The 18,599-nt window shown below is 45.0% G+C and overlaps 1 protein-coding gene across 1 annotated transcript in view; it reads right to left on the reverse strand.

Moving 5' to 3' along the window:
• Positions 1 to 18,599, reverse strand: part of LOC146180470 (arrestin domain-containing protein 3-like) — a 169,595-nt gene that overhangs the window by 150,593 nt on the left and 403 nt on the right. The gene's annotated exons all lie outside the window — the stretch shown is intronic.

Consider the following 18,599-nt stretch of genomic DNA (forward strand, 5'->3'; position numbering starts at 1 on the left):
GCTTTGTAGCTCCGAGGGAAGGAGGCCAGGAGGGGAAGGATGACATCATCATCATCATCATCAGCCTGATTATACCCACTGCAGGGCGAAGGCCTCTCCCATATTTCTCCACTTAACCCGGTTCTGTGCTAGCTGCATCCCCTTGACCCCTGCGAACTTCTTAATCTCATCCGCCCACCTAATTTTCTGCCGTCCCCTGCTACGCTTTCCTTCTCTAGGAATCCAGTTTGTTACCCTCAGCGACCATCGGTTATCCTTTCTTCGCACTACATGTCCTGCCCATGTCCATTTCTTCTTCTTAATTTCCTCTAGAATGTCGGTAACTTGAGCTATTTCTCTGACCCACTCTGCACGGTTTCTATCTCTTAATGTTACCCCTACCATTTTTCGTTCCATAGCCCTCTGGGTTGTCCTCAACTTAAGTAGAACTCTCTTGGTTAGCCTCCACGTTTCAGCCCCATAGGTGAGTACAGGCAAGATGCAACTGTTGTATACTTTCCTCTTGAGCGATACCGGTAAGCTGCTAGTCATAATCTGCGAGTGCTTGCCAAATGCGCTCCATCCCAATCTTATTCTTCTTGTTATTTCCTTTTCATGGTCCGGATCTGCGGTTACTACCTGTCCTAAGTAGACATATTCGCCTACTACTTCCAGTATTTCGCTACCTAATACAAACTGCTGTTCCTTCCCGAGGCTGTTGAACATTACCTTAGTCTTCTGCATATTGATTTTCAAGCCTACCTTTCTACTTTTCCTGTCTAGGTCATCAATAATTATTTGCAGTTCATCCCCCGAGTTGCTTAGCAAGGCAATGTCATCAGCAAATCGCAGGTTACTGAGGTATTCTCCATCTATCCTTATCCCTAACTGCTCCCATTCCAAGTCTCTGAATACTTCCTCTAAACAAGCTGTGAATAGTACTGGGGAGATTTTGTCTCCTTGCCTAACACCTTTCTTTATGGGAATTTTGTTACTTTCTTTATGCAGAACTATGGTTGCTGTGCAGCCACTATATATATCTTCCAGCACTTTCACGTACGGCTCGTCTACCCCCTGATTTCGCAATGCCTGCATCACCGCCGAGATTGCAACTGAGTCAAATGCTTTTTCGTAATCAATGAATGCTATGTATAAGGGCTGGTTATATTCCGAGCATTTTTCTATCACTTGATTGATGGTATGGACCTGATCGATAGTAGAGTACCGTTTCCGAAACCCTGCTTGATCCTTTGCTTGATTGCAGCCTAAGGTTGTCCTGATTCTATTAGCGATTACCTTAGTAAATAACTTATACGTAACAGACAGTAAGCTGATTGGTCTGTAAATTTTAATGTCCTTAGAGTCCCCTTTCTTGTGAATGAGGATAATGTTTGCATTCTTCCATGGTTCCGGTACCGTCGATGACACCAGGCACTGCGTATACAGGGTGGCCAGTTGTTCTAGCACGATATCCCCCCCGTCCTTCAGCAAATCTGTAGTTATCTGATCCTCTCCAGCTGATTTCCCCCTTTTCATCGTTTCTAGTGCTTTCTTGACCTCGTCCTTCGTCACTGGTGGAACGTCTGACTGTTTTTCCCTACCGCTAATCTCATTACGGTCCTGGCTACTATGGCTACTGTAGAGATCTGTATAGAACTCCTCGGCTACTTTGACTATCTTGTCCATATTAGTGATGACATTGCCCGCCTTGTCCCTTATCGCATACATCTGGTTTTTGCCTATGCCCAATTTCTTCTTTATCGCTTTAAGGCTTCCCCCGTTCTTTACAGCATGCTCAATTTTCTCCATGTTATACTTCCTTATATCGGCCACCTTGCACTTATTGATTAGCTTTGATATCTCGGCCAATTCGATCTGGTCTGTTGGATTGGAAGCTTTCATACTCTGGCGTTTCTTAATCAAATCTTTCGTCTCCTTAGACAGCTTACCGGTATCCTCTCAAACTACCCTACCGCCTACTTCTACCGCGCACTCAGTAATGATGTCTCTGAAATTATTGTTCCTTGCCTCGAGGGTAATGTCGCCATCCTCAGTTAGAGCTGAATACCTATTCTGTAGCGAGATCCTGAACTCTTCTGCCCTCCCCCTCACCGCTGATTCGTTGATGGGTTTCTTTCTCACTAATCTGTTGCGTTCCTTCTTCAGATTTAGGCCAATTCGGGACCTCACCATCCTGTGGTCACTGCATCGCACTTTCCTGATTACCTCTACATCCTGCACAATGGCGGGGGTTGAACACATTATGAAGTCGATTTTATTTTTAGTCTCTCCGTTAGGACTTTTCCATGTCCATTTCCGGTTCTTGCGTTTGCAGAAGAAGGTATTCATGATTCGTAAGTTATTGCGCTCTGCAAACTCAACTAGTAACTCCCCCCTGCTATTCCTAGAACCAGTGCCATAGTCACCCACTGCCTTGTCTCCTGCCTGTTTTTTCCCTACCTTGGCATTGAAGTCGCCCATTAGTACAGTATACTGCGTCTTTACTTTTCGCTTTGCCGATTCTACATCTTCATAGAAGCTTTCAACTGCCTGGTCATCATAACTACATGTAGGTGCATAGGCCTGTACAACCTTCAGTTTATAGCGAGACTGTAGCGCAAAGCAGACAGGACACACGAGAAGAACGAACAACACGAGCGCTTCTCATGTGTCCTGTCTGCTTTGCGCTACAGGCTCGCTATGTTCACGCACCAACAAGCCCAGAAAGCCACCCTTCAGTTTATACTGCTTATTAAGCCTAATTACGATGCCTGTAACCCTCTCATTAATACTATAGAATTCATCTATATTACCCCCTATATACTTATTGACAAGGAAACCTACTCCTAGTTGTCGCCTCTCTGGTAAACCTCGATAACACAGCACATGCCCATCCTTCAGTACAGTATATGCCTCATTCGGCCTCCTAACCTCACTAAGCCCTATGACATCCCATTTTATGCCATCTAGTTCCTCTAACAGCACTGCTAAACTAGCTTCACTAGCTAGGGTTCTAGCATTAAACGTTGCCAGGGTCAGTTTCCAGAAGGATGACAGCTCTCCTCTAAAGATAGCGGGAGGGTGTTCGCTGCGTCGGGCGGCAAGGGAAATGACGAATCCCTGCCACTGTGACTATTATGAATCATGAGTATTGACCTGGCCTATGAGCCAAGACTATGTGTAACCTACTTACATAACCTACGTGCCCTAAGTGATAAGTAATCATCATAATTATCCTCAGCCATACAATGCCCACTGCAGGGCGAAGACCTTCTCCATATTTCTCCAATTAACCCAATACTGTGCTTGCTTCCTACAACAACTTGACCACTGCGAACTCGGGTGCGTTCAAGTGTGGGATTGCAGATGGCAGGAGTGCTAGACAAGATGAGGCTTCTCAGGCTTTCGCCTTTCAATAATTTAGCCTCTAAAGTCCCTCGTAATGTTTTTTATTGGTACCTGCAGCTGTACCCCAAACTAAGTGCGCATAGTTTACTTAGCACACTTTTCATGGAAGTGACAACGCCGGTTAATGATACCTGTGACACGAGAAAGCTTACTGAGGACAGCTTTAACACGACTGTCCCAGCTTAGCTGGATGTTGAAATGTACGCCAAATATCTTAATATTGTCTACAACCTCTATTGCTTCGAAACCTAGCTTAAGATCGCATGGTATTATTTTGAATTTTTTTTTTGGTTTGAAGATAACAGCCTTAGTTTTATTTACATTAATATGTACAGTTAATGTTAGCGCTGGCTTCTTCCGTTACTTTCTCTCGCGTGCGCGCTGTTCATTGTATCGCGCTTAATCAACTCGCGCGCCAAAATGTTTTAGCGCTGGGAGTTCGTGCCACATCCAAGCCTGTGTTTTTAGCTTCAGAGACGAGGGTTGCGAATCTACCGCAGCAGATAGATGGCAGTTGAAAAGAGCCACGCATAGCGCTCACAAACTGTTCTGGTTTTCCTCGCGCATTATAGGTAAAATGTATTGCTGTTCAGAACCAAGCACATTGCCTTTGCGACGAGCTGCGGTAAGCCGTAGAGCGTAAGGTTTGATCCAAGAAAGAATTACCGAACCTTGTATGCTTCTGCTCGGCCCTTCGCAACCAGCAATATTTACTTTTGTTTTCAACGTGGTAGTTCACCGTCAGTGTTGTGAGCGACCAGTTGTGGGCGTGCTCTGACTGGTCGCCGGGATCGGTGAATGCACGTGGAAAGGTCGATTTGGAGGACGATGCCCATTTCGCCATTGAGTTGGGATGCTGAGATTACAAATGTTTTCACAAAGCTTCTCGCCTAACATGCAGCCGCGCGGGACCCCTAATACCTTGTTAAAGCACGCTGGACCTTTCCTTGAAAACTTTACCCCTGATTTTCAGCTTCGCTCACTTGAAGCAAACTGGTGTACTCTTCAAATCAGAAATGCACCGCCTTATCAATATACACGTCTCTACTATCACTATAACAGAGCGACCGAATTCTCCCTCATATAATAAAACCCTAAAACGATTAAACAACAAGAAGAAGCGAATATTCCGCGCGGCTAAAGCAACTAACACAGCAAACACTTGGAATAAATACTACACTGTCTCTGCCAACTATGACGCCGAAGTAGCCAAAGCTAAGGGTCCCTTCTTTCCACACACCTTGCCAAACATGCAACATAATAATCCAAAGCGCTTCTGGCAAACTATTTCCCCTTCTACGTTTAGCACAATCGCATTAACAGATAATTCTGGGCTTCCATATTCTGCTTCAGATGTTCCAGATGTCCTAAAGGAGCAGTTTTGTTCTGTGATCACTCAAGAATCTCTCGATAACTTTCCTCAACTCCCCTGTTTTAACAACTCTTCTATGGATAACATCATCTTTGAGCCAAATGGAATAGTAAAAATCATAGAATCACTGCCCAATTCATCATCTGCCGGTGTTGATGGCATCAACCCAAAAATATTGAAAAATACTTAATTATATGCGGTGAAATATTATCTCTCATTTTCCAGCAGTCTTTTTCTTCGTCCTCACGACCACGTGATTGGCGGATCGGCAAGGTCATTCCAGTCTATAAAAAAGGTAACCGGTCATCACCACTTAACTATAGGCCAATCTCCCGAACAAGCGTTTGCTGTAAGATTATAGAACATGTAATATATTCCCATACTGCCAAATTTCTAACATCGCTCAACTTTTTTCATCCTAACCAACATGGCTTCCGCAAGGGTCATTCTTGCGACACACAACTAGTTATTTTCCTTAACGACATACATGCATGCCTTGATTTAAACATTCCTACGGATGCCATATTCATTGACTTCGAAAAGGCATTTGATAAAGTTCCTCATGAACGCCTCATTCTTAAAATTTCACGCTTAAACCTTCATTTGGTTGTGGAATGGATTCGTGCTTTCTTGTTGGACCGCTGTCAATTCGTTCACGCTAATTATCGTTCGTCATGTCTTTCCCCGGTTTTATCTGGTGTTCCCCAAGGTACTGTTTTAGGTCCCCTTTTATTTCTCATCTATATTAATGATTTGCCCTCTAACATCAGCTCTAACATCCGCCTTTTCGCTGATGACTGTGTCATCTATCGTCCAATAGTTAACCCGTCCGATGTAACCAAGCTTCAAGGAGACCTTTTACGCATCCAAGAGTGGTGTAATACTTGGCTAATGTCATTAAATTCTACTAAAACCTCTCTTCTTTCTTTCCCCCGCCGTCGCAACCACCTGGATGCGATTTATACAATTAACAATATCCCCATTACATCAGTAGACTCCTATAAATATCTCGGCATCCACTTGAGCAAAGATTTAACCTGGTCGCAACACGTTCACCATATAACTAATTCAGCGAACCAAATTTTAGGGTACTTACTCCGCAACTTTGCCTTATCACCCCGTTCAATAAAACTGCTTGCTTTCTTAACATTTGTACGGTCGAAATTAGAGTTTGCTTGCGCCGGGTACGATCCTTCTTTTACTAACCTTATCGAAACTCTAGAATCTGTCCAGAGTCGCGCTGCAAGATTTATTTGTTCCGACTATTTATATCACACCAGCGTCTCCGCACTTAAATCTCGGCTTAACCTTCCTTCACTGGCCTGTCGTCGCAAGATCGCTTGTCTTTCCTTATATCACAAATTTTATCATACCTTTAATCCTGAAACTACTCCTATCGCACGGGCTCATCGCATTTCTCGTAACTCTCACCCTAACGCCGTTTATCCAATGAAAGCCCGCACCGATACATATTGTCAGTCTTTTTTTTTAAACAGTCCAGACTGGAATGGCCTTCCATCCGAAGTGGCAACCATCACCAACTTCAACCAATACAAAACCGCCATCGAAGATATTCTGTATTCATATTAAATTTCATAGCCCACCCCTCATGTAATGTCCCCGAAGCTTTGAGAAATAAATAAATAAATAAATAAATAAATAAATAAATAAATAAATAAATAAATAAATAAATAAATAAATAAATAAATAAATAAATAAATAAATAAATAAATAAATAAATAGATAAATAGATAAATAAATAAATAAAAATAAATAAATAAATAAATAAATAAATAAATAAATAAATAAATAAATAAATAAATAAATAAATAAATAAATAAATAAATAAATAAATAAAAACCTGATTTTTTTTTAGCCGACTGGCGCGCAGCCACGCGGGCGTTTCTTTGGGATTGCGGGGCTGGAGATCTCCGCGCCTGCACGGTAGCCACGATTAGCTCGCCTTCGGGCGCTAGAGAATATTGCCAGATATATTTCCACCGCACGAGGAGCGAGCTTATTTGCGTTGTCGTAGAGTTTAAAACTAAGCGGTATTTATGCGATTTTATTTACAATGACCTTTATTGTATTAGTGCTCAGTACGCAGCCACGCTAATAGTGCTGTTTCGATACACTACGGAAAAAAAAAGAACGATTCTTAAACAAGTGCAAGCATTACTCGTATCTGCACGGCTCATTAATAATGTTGGCTAGTTCCAAACGTTCTTCCTTCTTCCATACAGCCATAGCCAACCTCACCAAATGGGATGTTTTATCGCCGGTGGGTGATGTGCCAGACGTATAAAAATTATCGCTTCGGGCTCATCTATGATGCCAAGCTAACAGCGGATAGGTTTTATTTCTCAATATTAATAAACAGCACCGCATTATTATCGATTGTTATGCCTGGAATATATATATATATATATAGTGCCTATGAAACAGTTGCGCCTACATGCAACGCATGATACGCTTTTTGTTTTTAAATTCTGGACGTACATAGTCGTACATGGCAAAGAAAGAAGGAGCAAAGGAATACCTGCTGGAGCACAACTTGGTTTGCATTCGGTATTTGAAGTTTAGCATCCCAAAATGGCTATGATGCACGGGGAATGCTCCGGAAATTTCGACCAGTTGGGCCTCTTTAAAGCGTGCTGACATTAATTGCGCACTACACGGGCGCCTTCACCTTCATCGAAGCGCGGCGGTCGCTGCCGTCGTGGAATCTACGTCTTAGGGCTCAGTAATCAAGAGTCCGAACCCCTGAGCCACCGCTGTGGTTCACAACACCGTTTCCCTATTCATAATAAATATTGAATAAATAATAACAGATAAAAGAGATCTGGCGACTTCTGCAGCCAGAAGAGGAGTAAATTTCATGTCGAAGCTATTGGTATGTGAGTAGGTGCTGCGCAGCCACGTCACAACCTGTAATGAAATTGTGTTTATTGTACAGCGCTTGTTTGTTTTCGTGTTTCTTCCCCTGTCTTCGTTTTTCGCGCTGTACATAATGTTGAACGTTCACCAACTCGCCCAGTTTTCGGTTCTGCTGTGTTTATTTGTTGCGTCTCAGGCAGATACTAACTGCGCTCAACCGTCTTCCACGCGGACCTCTCTCTGAAATACGGAAATAACAATTTTTTATTGCTGGGGGTGATGCTTATACCCCGTAAACGATCAGGAAAAGAAACCCAAATACGAACCACTGATGACCGAAAACGTAAGCGTTCTGTCTAAGCAACCTTCAGCGTGAAGCTAATCGGGGGGGGGGGGGGGGGGGGGGCAGTAGATTTAACGACGTTAACATACACATTAAGCGTGAGTACGATATGGACGCGAGATATAAGGTGTATTTTACTCGATCCGACCTGTCTTTGTGTCCTTTTGAAGGACAGGCTCGCCAAGTTCTCCCGTTCAAGTGTGTCGAGCTATGTTGTTTGACGAGCGCGAGGGTGGCTGGCAAGGAAAACGACAGAGGATGACAGCTGCCAGCAATCCTTAGAAAAGGAGATGATGCTCAGCATACCTTTGTTTGCAAATCTGCGGCAACTAATTTGTTACAGAATGCATCACTGGCGTACAACTCAATTCGCAACAGAGTGTCCAACAGGTATAGCTGGTAACATATACATGGTTTTGTATCAGCCTCACAAGCACAATGATAATGCGGACCGATGAAATTTACGCCACAGCCAGAACCGACCAATATATTACAGCGGCCATGCGAAAAGCAGACACCACTGACACGAGGGGTGAAAGTCCAGCGGGAAAAGATGTGGCACCGAAGGTAGAATCCACGCTGTCGCAGTGTGCACCGCTTCTTAGCATAGCGCGAGCAGAATTTCATGCGCCACGAAAACAAAAAAGAATAGGAAACGACGTGCGACTACGCACACATAACGAGGAAAGGAAGCGACAGACCAAAAATGAAATGAAAATAAAAACTGGGATGTAGATGCGGGATAATAACCCTACCAACCAAGAATGACAAGGAAAGCTTCGCGCCCACGTTTTAAAACAAGCCAGTTAGCTTTGCACCATTCCCGGGAGCACCAGGGGAGACTGCCGGACGGCAGCGATAAGGTACGTTAGCTGCTTCGCAAGCAGCGCTGCAAAGCCACGCTGCCAATGGAAACAGTTATACACACGGTAAGCGTGTTGCAATAAAGTTACAAATTCAGCCCAAAGCTAGTAACAAAATACTTTGTAATGCAGAAACAATTATTTTATATTTATTCTGTTTCGTTGTAACACAAAGTAGTTTAATCATTCCTTTTTCTGCACTCTTGGCCCTTCAATAAGCGCCCACGCTGCATTCGCTGTACAGCGCCTCTGGTCCCTGTCGTCTTTATCATTTTAAATCCGCCTTAGTCTGTTCAGTTTGCGCACAGCACACATTTGTGGTAAGAGGCATGCCGAGAGCAAACAAAGGGAATAGCGGTGCTATGTGAGGACTAGGGCTGGTGCCGCCACTCTTGAGCCTTTTTTCTTTTTTCCTGGAGCCTATCAGCACGGACAGGTTATAACACTTGTAGTACGGCGCATGCTATAGGCGTGGTGAGCAGTGACGGCAGAGGATATATGCTATGTTAAAACTTATATATAGACTGCAATGCCACCAACTTATTGAAACGCAGTGCACATGATTTATATCCTCCAGGTATTCATATACAGTAGAACAGGGGACAGCACCTGCTTGAAAAGCAGCGCGAAGGAATTTGCATCAGGGGTATTACAAGGGATAGTTTTTTGCCGCATTGTATAACTCTCAACGTAAACGTAACTTCGACCATCTCGAAGCCATAAAAAAATGAACGCAGGCTGCAATAACCCTAGCACCACTGGCTCCACCGCGGATCCGTGAGCATAAACCATGACCTCATGCAGGGTCCGCTGCTGGGCTAGTTGGTACTTGTCGAACATCACGGAATCACAGTGCTGGCAGACCACCACAAAGGGACGAGAAACACACACACCTGCTCTGTTGTGTATCTCGTATCTTTTTCCTCGTCCGTGAGCGCTGCGATTCCATAATGTAGGAGAAGCCATTACTTCCAACGACGATCCCGGAGTCCCATCTGATCTCAATGTCATGAGAGGAATCGATTTGCCGGAGGAAATATATCGTTTTTTAATGCAATATTCTGAGCAATAAACGCGTCTATGTTGCGGCCGAAAAGAGTCGAGTCATCGATTTTTGCAGAGAACTAATATTGGATAGAGTTCTCTCCACGCGCAAGAAGCAAAACAGAAGCAAAGGCTTATGGGGCGTCGCCCGCACGCGACACGCACGCGACACGCACCGGACCGAGCGGGCGGATTCAATTCCGGCATCGGGAGAGATCGTTAGCGTGCGCGGCCGCTTAATTACCGCGCGCGCCATATGCGGCCGACTCTCGACTGCGCAGTTAATCGCCGAAGGCTAATCGCGCCCGTTGGCCGCTGCACGTACCAGAGTCTTGCGGGAAGGCCTCGCTGAGCGGTTTTTACTGAAGCGGTGCGGCCGTTCAAACTACGCACAACAGGTCGTGGTGTAAGGCGGTCCCGTCGCTTCGTCACGCCGCGCGAGAAAGTGCCGAAACGCTTTTTTGGTGCTGTCTTTGTCTTTCAGCGTTTGCTGTGTCCATGAACAACAAGTCTTGGCTACACTCACAAGTGCACACGCGTGCACAAGAAAAAAGCACATAATTTAGCGATAGGTGATGTAAAACTCATCCGGTTTTCTTCATAGACCTACACCGATACTTGACGTACGGCAGCACTGCTGATTGCGACTGGTCGTGATATTATTCCACGCCCGTTCGTGATGCCCATTCCACCTCAGACGTCGTCTCTTCTTGAAGAAAAGCCGTGTACATCGTAGGATAGATTATAAAGCATGATTATTAAATGATATATTTTAAAATACCACGATGCGCACATGCAATGATACTCATCTATAGTAAAACTTGAAGCAAAGGTTGGTTCGTGGTTGTTCAGGACGACAGAGAGAGAATATGCAGAACATCCACAGGCAGCGCTCTCCTATGCATCTCCTCTCTGTGTCGTCCTGTAGCGGCACAAAAATTCTCAAAACAATCCTGTCCCTGCCTGCGGAACCGGGCGATAGCGCAACCCATAGAAAAACATGAAAACATCACTTTTCTAACTGTATTTCTTATTTCGAGCAGCCCGGAAGAAGGAGGTCGAAATTTAGGTCCGGCGAGGTCTTTAAGGGGAGTGCGGTAGAGTGCGCGACGTTATTTCGAAACTGTTATTCGTGTCAAATCACTCATGCGATAATTGAAGCTGAGAAATGGTCTTGCTTGTGCCTGACTCCTGATTCGCCCTCCAGATCATAACGTCACTGTACAAGTGTCCTGGCGCGGGAAATTAAACAGCTTTTTTTTTTTTTTTTTCACGAAGTATCATTGGTTTAACTAGGCTAAATCACGGATAATCGTTGAGCAGAAGTACTACTTTAAATGGTCGAACTCAGCCTAAAATGTTTTCTATTACTACATATGCCGAGTTCGTACGAAAAAAAAAAAGAAGGAATTTCTCGCGGGAAGCGAGTACAGAGCTTCGTATCTGTCGCCGCAGCCGATCAACTCGCGGGTTAAACTGCAACACACGCGGAAGCTATGCATCGTATTTAGTCATCTCCATCAACTTCAACCTGGGCGAGAGGTATTTCGCTACTGGTACTAGGTTGAACAGCGTTACAAGCCTACGAAATTTCCTGGTCACGATAAATGTACCTTATTAGGATGGGCATCCCCCCAACGGGCCCGCCATAAGACCGCCGTTTCTCCGAGTAGCACAAGCTTCTGATGTACTCCAAAATGAAGCTGCATGTGTTACATTCACTCACTGCAGTAAACTTCTGTGCAAGCCCTCTCGCGTCCATTCGCACAGGTAGAAATTATTGGCAAACCGGAACGGCGCCGAAAATAAAGATGACGGCAGCAAAATGTTCATGGCAAAAAAAAAAATGGGTGCAGTCCAGATGCATTACAAATTTTTTTATTTATCCCTGATCGTGTTGATGGGGCCTAGAGGTGCGCGTCGAGGTGTTGGCGAGCGGCCATAGAGTGTTGTCGCTATGTCGTAAACGCAAACTGATGGGCGCACCTTTTAGATGTGTTAGCTATTATTTCGTTTCGACTCCAGCTTGCACCTTCACAGCTGCCATCTCCTCTTTAGCACGCGCATCAGATGTCTCATTCGCAGTAGCCACCAGCGCTTTCCCGGAACGGCGCAGAAATGTGAAAATCGGCAGTGAAGTTAGGAGGGGGAGGGGCTCTTGCACGCGGTGAAAGTGCACGGGAGACATTTTACGGTAATACATCGTTATATCGAGACAATCTAGAGAGCTCTATACAAAATAGTGTTGTTAAACGCCATAGGTATATGAAGGAAAACAAACAGAGCCCTCGGGCAAAAAAGATAATAAATAAAGCGGCATCGCTGAGAAAGCCCCTTTGTATCAAGGTTAGGGAGACAGGACGGAGCGCCCTGTCTCCCTCTACTTTTTGTGTCGTCTTTTTGTGCGCATAAAACCAATCTGAGCATGAACCAACTAGCCCCACAACGCATATTAAAGGTTAGGGGCCTTAATTTTCTCAGCATTCACGAGATTCAGAAACGCGATTCAAGAAACTTGTACAGACAGTGGACTGCTCGTGCGAGCTTCTTAAAGAGCGTTTATTTCATCGAATGAAAGACGAGAAAATGAGGTTTCGCTTTTTGCTACGCGAATGTTAGGCCAAGAAAGTGCACTCTGCCTCGCAAATAGCTGCTGCGCAAATATACCTCCGCCGCGGTTGCATATACTCAGCGAGGTCGATCACCTTAAAAGTCGAGTCACTGCTTCTAAAATATAACTTTCTTAACTTTCGCGCAGCCTTTCTTGGAGGTTTCCCTCCAAATGGTGCGCTCGATCCACATCTGGTTCCCAGCCATAGCCAGAGGAAAACCAAAGCTACGTTCAAAAAGACCGTGCCTTCAGGCTAGTTGGTTTTGCATATTTAAAAAAAGTAGGGAATAATTTACGCGAAAACAGAGAAAGCAGGCACAGGAAAATTGACAAGCTCTACCAACTCTATTATTCAGGAGGAAAATGGAGAGTAGAACGTAAAACAATGAATATGCGCAAAGACTGCAGGCGCCGCAAGGACACACTTCAGCAACCGGGAATTGATTATGGCAAACTTAATCGGTTCGCAAAAAAAAAAACAGCTAAGAAGACAACACATACAGGCTCATAATTAAATCTGTAAACGATAGTCACTCATGTATAGCTATCAGGTGGCTGTTTTGTGCGGAAGGCTTCGCGGTAAAAGCCGATCCTCTACAGTAACGCTCCTGACCAGAATCTTTGTAGTCTCAAATGTGGTTTCAAAAGGAAGAAAATTCACCAGAAGGTTCGATAATTTACCAAGATAGTGTAACCCGCGCTAACCATGTCAGTTCTGGAGGGAGAAGAAGACGAAGATCGTGCGGAGTGCGCGTTACACTACGCGCACTCCTAAAACACAAACAACCTGCTAGAGAGAGACAAAGAGGTAAGGGGGCAAGCAGTGCCACAACTATCGTTGACAGTGTATGTATAAGCTGTTTAAAGTCGTTTTTGGTGGCAGTGCCTCGGTGTCCTCGGGCAGTTGTGTATCCAGGTGAATGCAGAACGGTGAAAAATGAAAGAGCAGTGCACTCGCCTCAGAAGGAACTTCTCCCCCCCCCCCCCCCCCCCACACACACACACACGTACACGCATTTGAAAGCGAAAGCCTTTTTCTCTCCATTCCGGGGCGAGTAGTGCCCGCAGCAAAAAGCCTCTCACGCGGTTACAGGCACACGGTGACTCATCACAGTGACGGAGCGCGGCCGGCCAACACAGGGAGCAGTGAGAATATCAAAAATAGGCCGCAGCCCCGCGGTCATTCAAGAACTTAGTGCCACCAGCGACAGCGTCCAATCATCTTGGCGGCGGCGCGTGGAAGAAGAGTTCGAGAGAGCAGGGCAGGGCGGTGACGACCTGGCGCGAGTAGCGGTAAATGTTCCGGTACTCAGAAAACCCAATGTCGGCGTCAGCTTTGCAAAGAGAAAAATCACGGGCATGGCACCGGCATGTGGTACCTCTCATCGGTTGAGCAGTGATTCTTCGGTGGCTTGTACGACTTAACGAGACCCCATGATTAAAAGTTGGGAGGAGCTGCGAACTCGGGTTGCTGATTTGAGGTAGGAAAGTAGAATGATGATAAAGCTCTCAGTGTTCTGCTATGCCGGGTCAGGCACGCTGCATCTGGGCTATGCAGGCACGTAGACACGGTTTGGTTAAAGCGGATTCTTACCTTTTGGGTGGTCGCCTACGCTATCGCGTCACACATTAAATGCGCAACTTAAGTATAGTTCATAATTGTGGTCGTCATTTTCTCTATTGTCGACAGGCTATCGTCGCAAATGTAGCAGATGTGCAGGTGCAGACATAAGAAACGGAGCACGTTAAGTTGCCGTTCAAATTGCAATCACGTCTTGTGTATTGGAGATAAGAAACCCTTATTTCTCCATCTAAATGCGCACTGGCGTCTTCTACCAGTCTGCACATACCACGACTCCAAGTTTCAATTATGCAACACGTGAAAAAGTTTAGAAAGAAATAGAGTGCTCCGTTTACTTCTTTCTGCACCGGTACATATGCTACAGTAGGAGATAATTATCCATGCATAATTTGTTCTATTGTTTGTATGCTGTGACGATGAATCTTTTTCCGCTAGAGTAAACAAGTATCTTGTAACCTTTTACTACTGACAAACGAGTTACCGGTGTTTCTAAAATGCAGGGTTACATTTTTCAGATAGACGTGTCTGCTGGATCTTTGAGGCCAGAAGTATTAACCCTCGCTCTCTTTCCACTATCCGCGTTCCAAGTTCGTCAGCAGAGGTTTGCGTTGTAGTGGTTCAACGGCGCTTTCAAAAAACATTGTCCGCATAATCCAAAACATACTTGAATATTTGAATTGCAAAAACACGCTGACTCAATCACTTGCCGAAAAACAAACGCTGGTAGCTATAGCCATCACCATTTGCTATCGCTGGGGTGCTGCGAGCACATGCAAAGATGCAGCGACAAGTGGATATCTATATATAGCACTAAAACTGAACGGGAGCGCAAGGGCGCGCACGCACTTACGTACACAAACGCGAAACACGCACGCAGGCATTAAAAAAGAAGGTCGCCTTAATCGTTGTCATCACGGTTGACGCACGAGTTCGTGTGGAATACACATAGCTTTTAAATGTGGCCACTAAGCCAACTGTGCCCTGAATTCCATCTTCTGAAAGGCGTGAACGTTGGTCAATGAGCACAACCAAAGCAGCAGCTCGAGCAGTATGCGGAATTACACGCACATGCTGCGCCTCTGCCGCGGGAAATCGCCCCGTCCATAAACAGCAACTAGGACGCCATTGATAAGCTGGCACCCGAACAATATTGCTTCACGAGAGAAACAAAAAACGTGATTTCTCCCACACCATTTCTCTCGCAGGGTGGACAGGACCTCTCCGTGGAATGAACAATCGCAGCAGCAAGCTTGCCCGTAAGTGATATTGAGGAGCTGTGTGCCTCGTGGCATTTCCGGTATACGCTGTCTAACTTCGGTGTCTGATGTCGAGGATTTCTTTCTGATGTTATGTTTTCAATATAGATATAACCCTACATTCTGCTGCTTTTTCGTTGAATTAACCCAGTTCTTAGCGGCAACGGTTTTGACGTGTCATTAGAGGTTACTATCTCTTCTCCATACAGGTTGCTTTCAAAGCTTTTTTCCTCAGTTATGAGGCAAAGCTCTTTCTGTAGAAATATTAAAATAGCTTAGCTACGATGCTAGTATCCTCCAGTTTCCCCCGGCGTTCTTCGTACTATAGATGTTACAAAGCCTCCCCAGCTTCAAAATATGGCAGGCCTATGTCCCCTAGTGCTTCCTCATACGTGGGTTTGCAGTAAACAGCAGGTGCTAACGTGTCTACAGCTCTCCCGTTTATTTCGACCACGACTGAACGTGTGCACTAAGGAGCAAAGCCGATCATTTCCCCCTGCCTCACCTGTGGACCCAGTGTGCTGCCGCCCTGACGAACTGCGCCGGATTCCATAAAGAACTTCGTCATACAATCATTGGAAACAACGATTTGCTCACTGGTAGCGTGCTACATCGGGATATGATCAAGGGGTATAGAATGTGATAGAAAAGTTCGTAAGAAATGCCAAAGGGTGAAAGGTGACCAGGCTTGAAGCAACGCCAAAGAATTATTTGCTACGTTGACACAAGTCGCTGAAAGCAATGTATGGCGTCTTGCGATTCAGTACAAATCGCTCCTGATTGAACAAGGGTTAGGCCCTCGACTGCAATTTCACGGCACTGCACGTTGTTCAGCGGCATACACCTAATGCTATCCTTTCTGGACGGTAAACAAAGGCAAGCGAGGCCCGACACAGTAAACGCTTCCGTGATGCAGGACGATATCAGGGAGAATGAATACCAGCAAGCTGCTCAAAATTGCAAGGTTCTGTTGAACACAGGCGTCAGTGACGTCTCCGAATGAGAACACTGAAACGTCAGAGATGCAAGGCCCGATGCTGGTCTCACTGCAGTCAGCGGGCTCAGCAGGAAGCGAAACTTGTGCCGCTGAGCAGGTGCTCGCAAGTGACGAAGGACGAGCAGAGCCCAAAAGATATCGTTCGGTATATAAAGTCATTTTGGCGAAGAAGGACGAAAATGAACACCGTGGTCAGCCATGGCTGCAAATATTCTGACCAAAATGGCAACGCCGGTACGTCATAATAGGCCAGACTAACAAAGCCTCCCTCAACCTCCCAAAAAGAGTTTTATATTTTCAGTTGCGTATTTGTAGTAGGAATCTCGTAATCCGGCATCTTCGCCATATCCAAAACCAGGTCTCTACACACAGCAGGGCAAAGACATCTCCCACATCCCTCCAATTGGCCTGGTACTGTGCCAGCTGCATGCACATTATTCCCGCAAACTTCCTATAGCTCCTCCGCCCGCTTGTAACTTCTTACCGTAGCCTGATACGTTTTTCTTCCTTTGGAATCCAGTCTTTCACCATTAGCGACCGCCGGTTATCTTGATTTCACATGGCATGTTCGCCCATTTGTTGTTCATTTCTACTGAATATCGATTACTCGAATTCGTTCCCTGAACGACTCTGCATGCTTTGTGTTTCAACGTTATACCTATAATTTTCCTTTTGATAACTCTCTGCGTTGTCTTATACTCAAACTGAATCCATCATACGTATCCGCTGATACAAAACTCCAATAATTTTAGTGTAACGTCCTCTCACCATACCATAAGCACATCACATAACTTTACTACTTAAATACCTCAATTTGGTGGTAGCACATAAAGGTTGGATACATATATTACGGTGAGGCTACCCTGAAGTAATGGAAAATAATATGCCTCTGCCCGTGCCACTAGGTATAACGGGCTTGGTTGGGTACGGGCATAAACCGCGGTACGTTCAAAATGAGATTACTGATTAAATATGACATTTATAGGATTATAAAATGTGGATGTACACATGTAGTCGCAGCAATGTCGCGTGGAAGGCGAACGGAGCTGCTGGTGTCCAGGAGAAGAGGAAGATGGTGTGCTAATGAGACTTCAGAATTTAAACTTTTTATCTTTGTATACTCAATTATTATTAACACTGAAGTTCGCTTTTAGAAAAGTTAGCGTACGGACGCCCGTTATAGTAACAAGTGCCTGAATTTAAGTGTGAAGCCTTCACTTTTGCACCCCGCTTCCCTTTGCAGAGGCCTCCGACAACCTTCATCCGACCTCCAGAAGGCGCCCCAGAAGCCGCAATTAGGGTAGATGCAAATTCATAACGAGACACATAGTTCAAACATCGTTTCGCTTACGAAAAACAGACGTGGAAAAGGATACGAGACACAGGAGTGCTCCTGTGTCTCGTATCCTTTTCCACGTCTGTTTTTCATAAGTGCAACAATGTTTGAACATGTCAGTCACCAACTAGCTAAACTAGAAACCCTTTTGAGACACATAGCAACTGAAGTTTTGTGCAGAATACTCAGTTAGTTAGCAGTTCCAAATGCTGATGCACACACAACCCAGTGAATCGCATTTACCGTCTTCAAATTGTAATGCGGAAACATTAAGGGCTCCATGAAGAACAATACTGTCCGGTAATAACGGCTTGAGGGGCTAGTTGGTGCTGCACAAGAGAAGATACGTGAGATGTGTATCTTCTCTTGTGTTCGTGTTTTTTGCGCCACATATCTGGATACAATACTGTCCGGTGTTAGCGGAGGACACGGCTTGTGTCAACAACCTCCACCTTCGAACCGTGCAAGGTAGTAGATGGTCTTTGGTGCTTAGGGAGAAACAGGAAACAGAGGCAGAGGCAGAGACAGAGGAATGCAGGATTGCTTCATGCTGCAAACTATAGAGCAGAAAGCAGAGGTGACCTAAATATGCAGAGCGACTTCGACCGCTTTAAAAACTCCCTTTAAAACTTCGATGGGTACTTAAGCTACGTCTGATTGCATTCACTCATCGGCCTGGGGTACTCTATGCATATTGCTGACACGGACAGCGTTCGTTAATTTTTATTTTTATTTACCAGTGTACATAAAAGGCAGCACACAAGGTGTAGAGTGTCTTATTCGCGACCAAATGCTGAAAAGTTTGATTTCCACCTAATTACCCTGCTTTATGTTTAGTCTTACATGTCAAAATGTCACTTAGTCATTTTCTCTTTGTCACTTTCGTTTCGATAATAACGATTTCATCAATTGGTTTATCATGTGACTCCAC

The sequence above is a fragment of the Amblyomma maculatum genome, chromosome 8 (genome assembly GCF_055883805.1).
Source record: "Amblyomma maculatum isolate TAMU_Amacu chromosome 8, ASM5588380v1, whole genome shotgun sequence".
Classification (NCBI taxonomy): Eukaryota; Metazoa; Arthropoda; class Arachnida; order Ixodida; family Ixodidae; genus Amblyomma; species Amblyomma maculatum.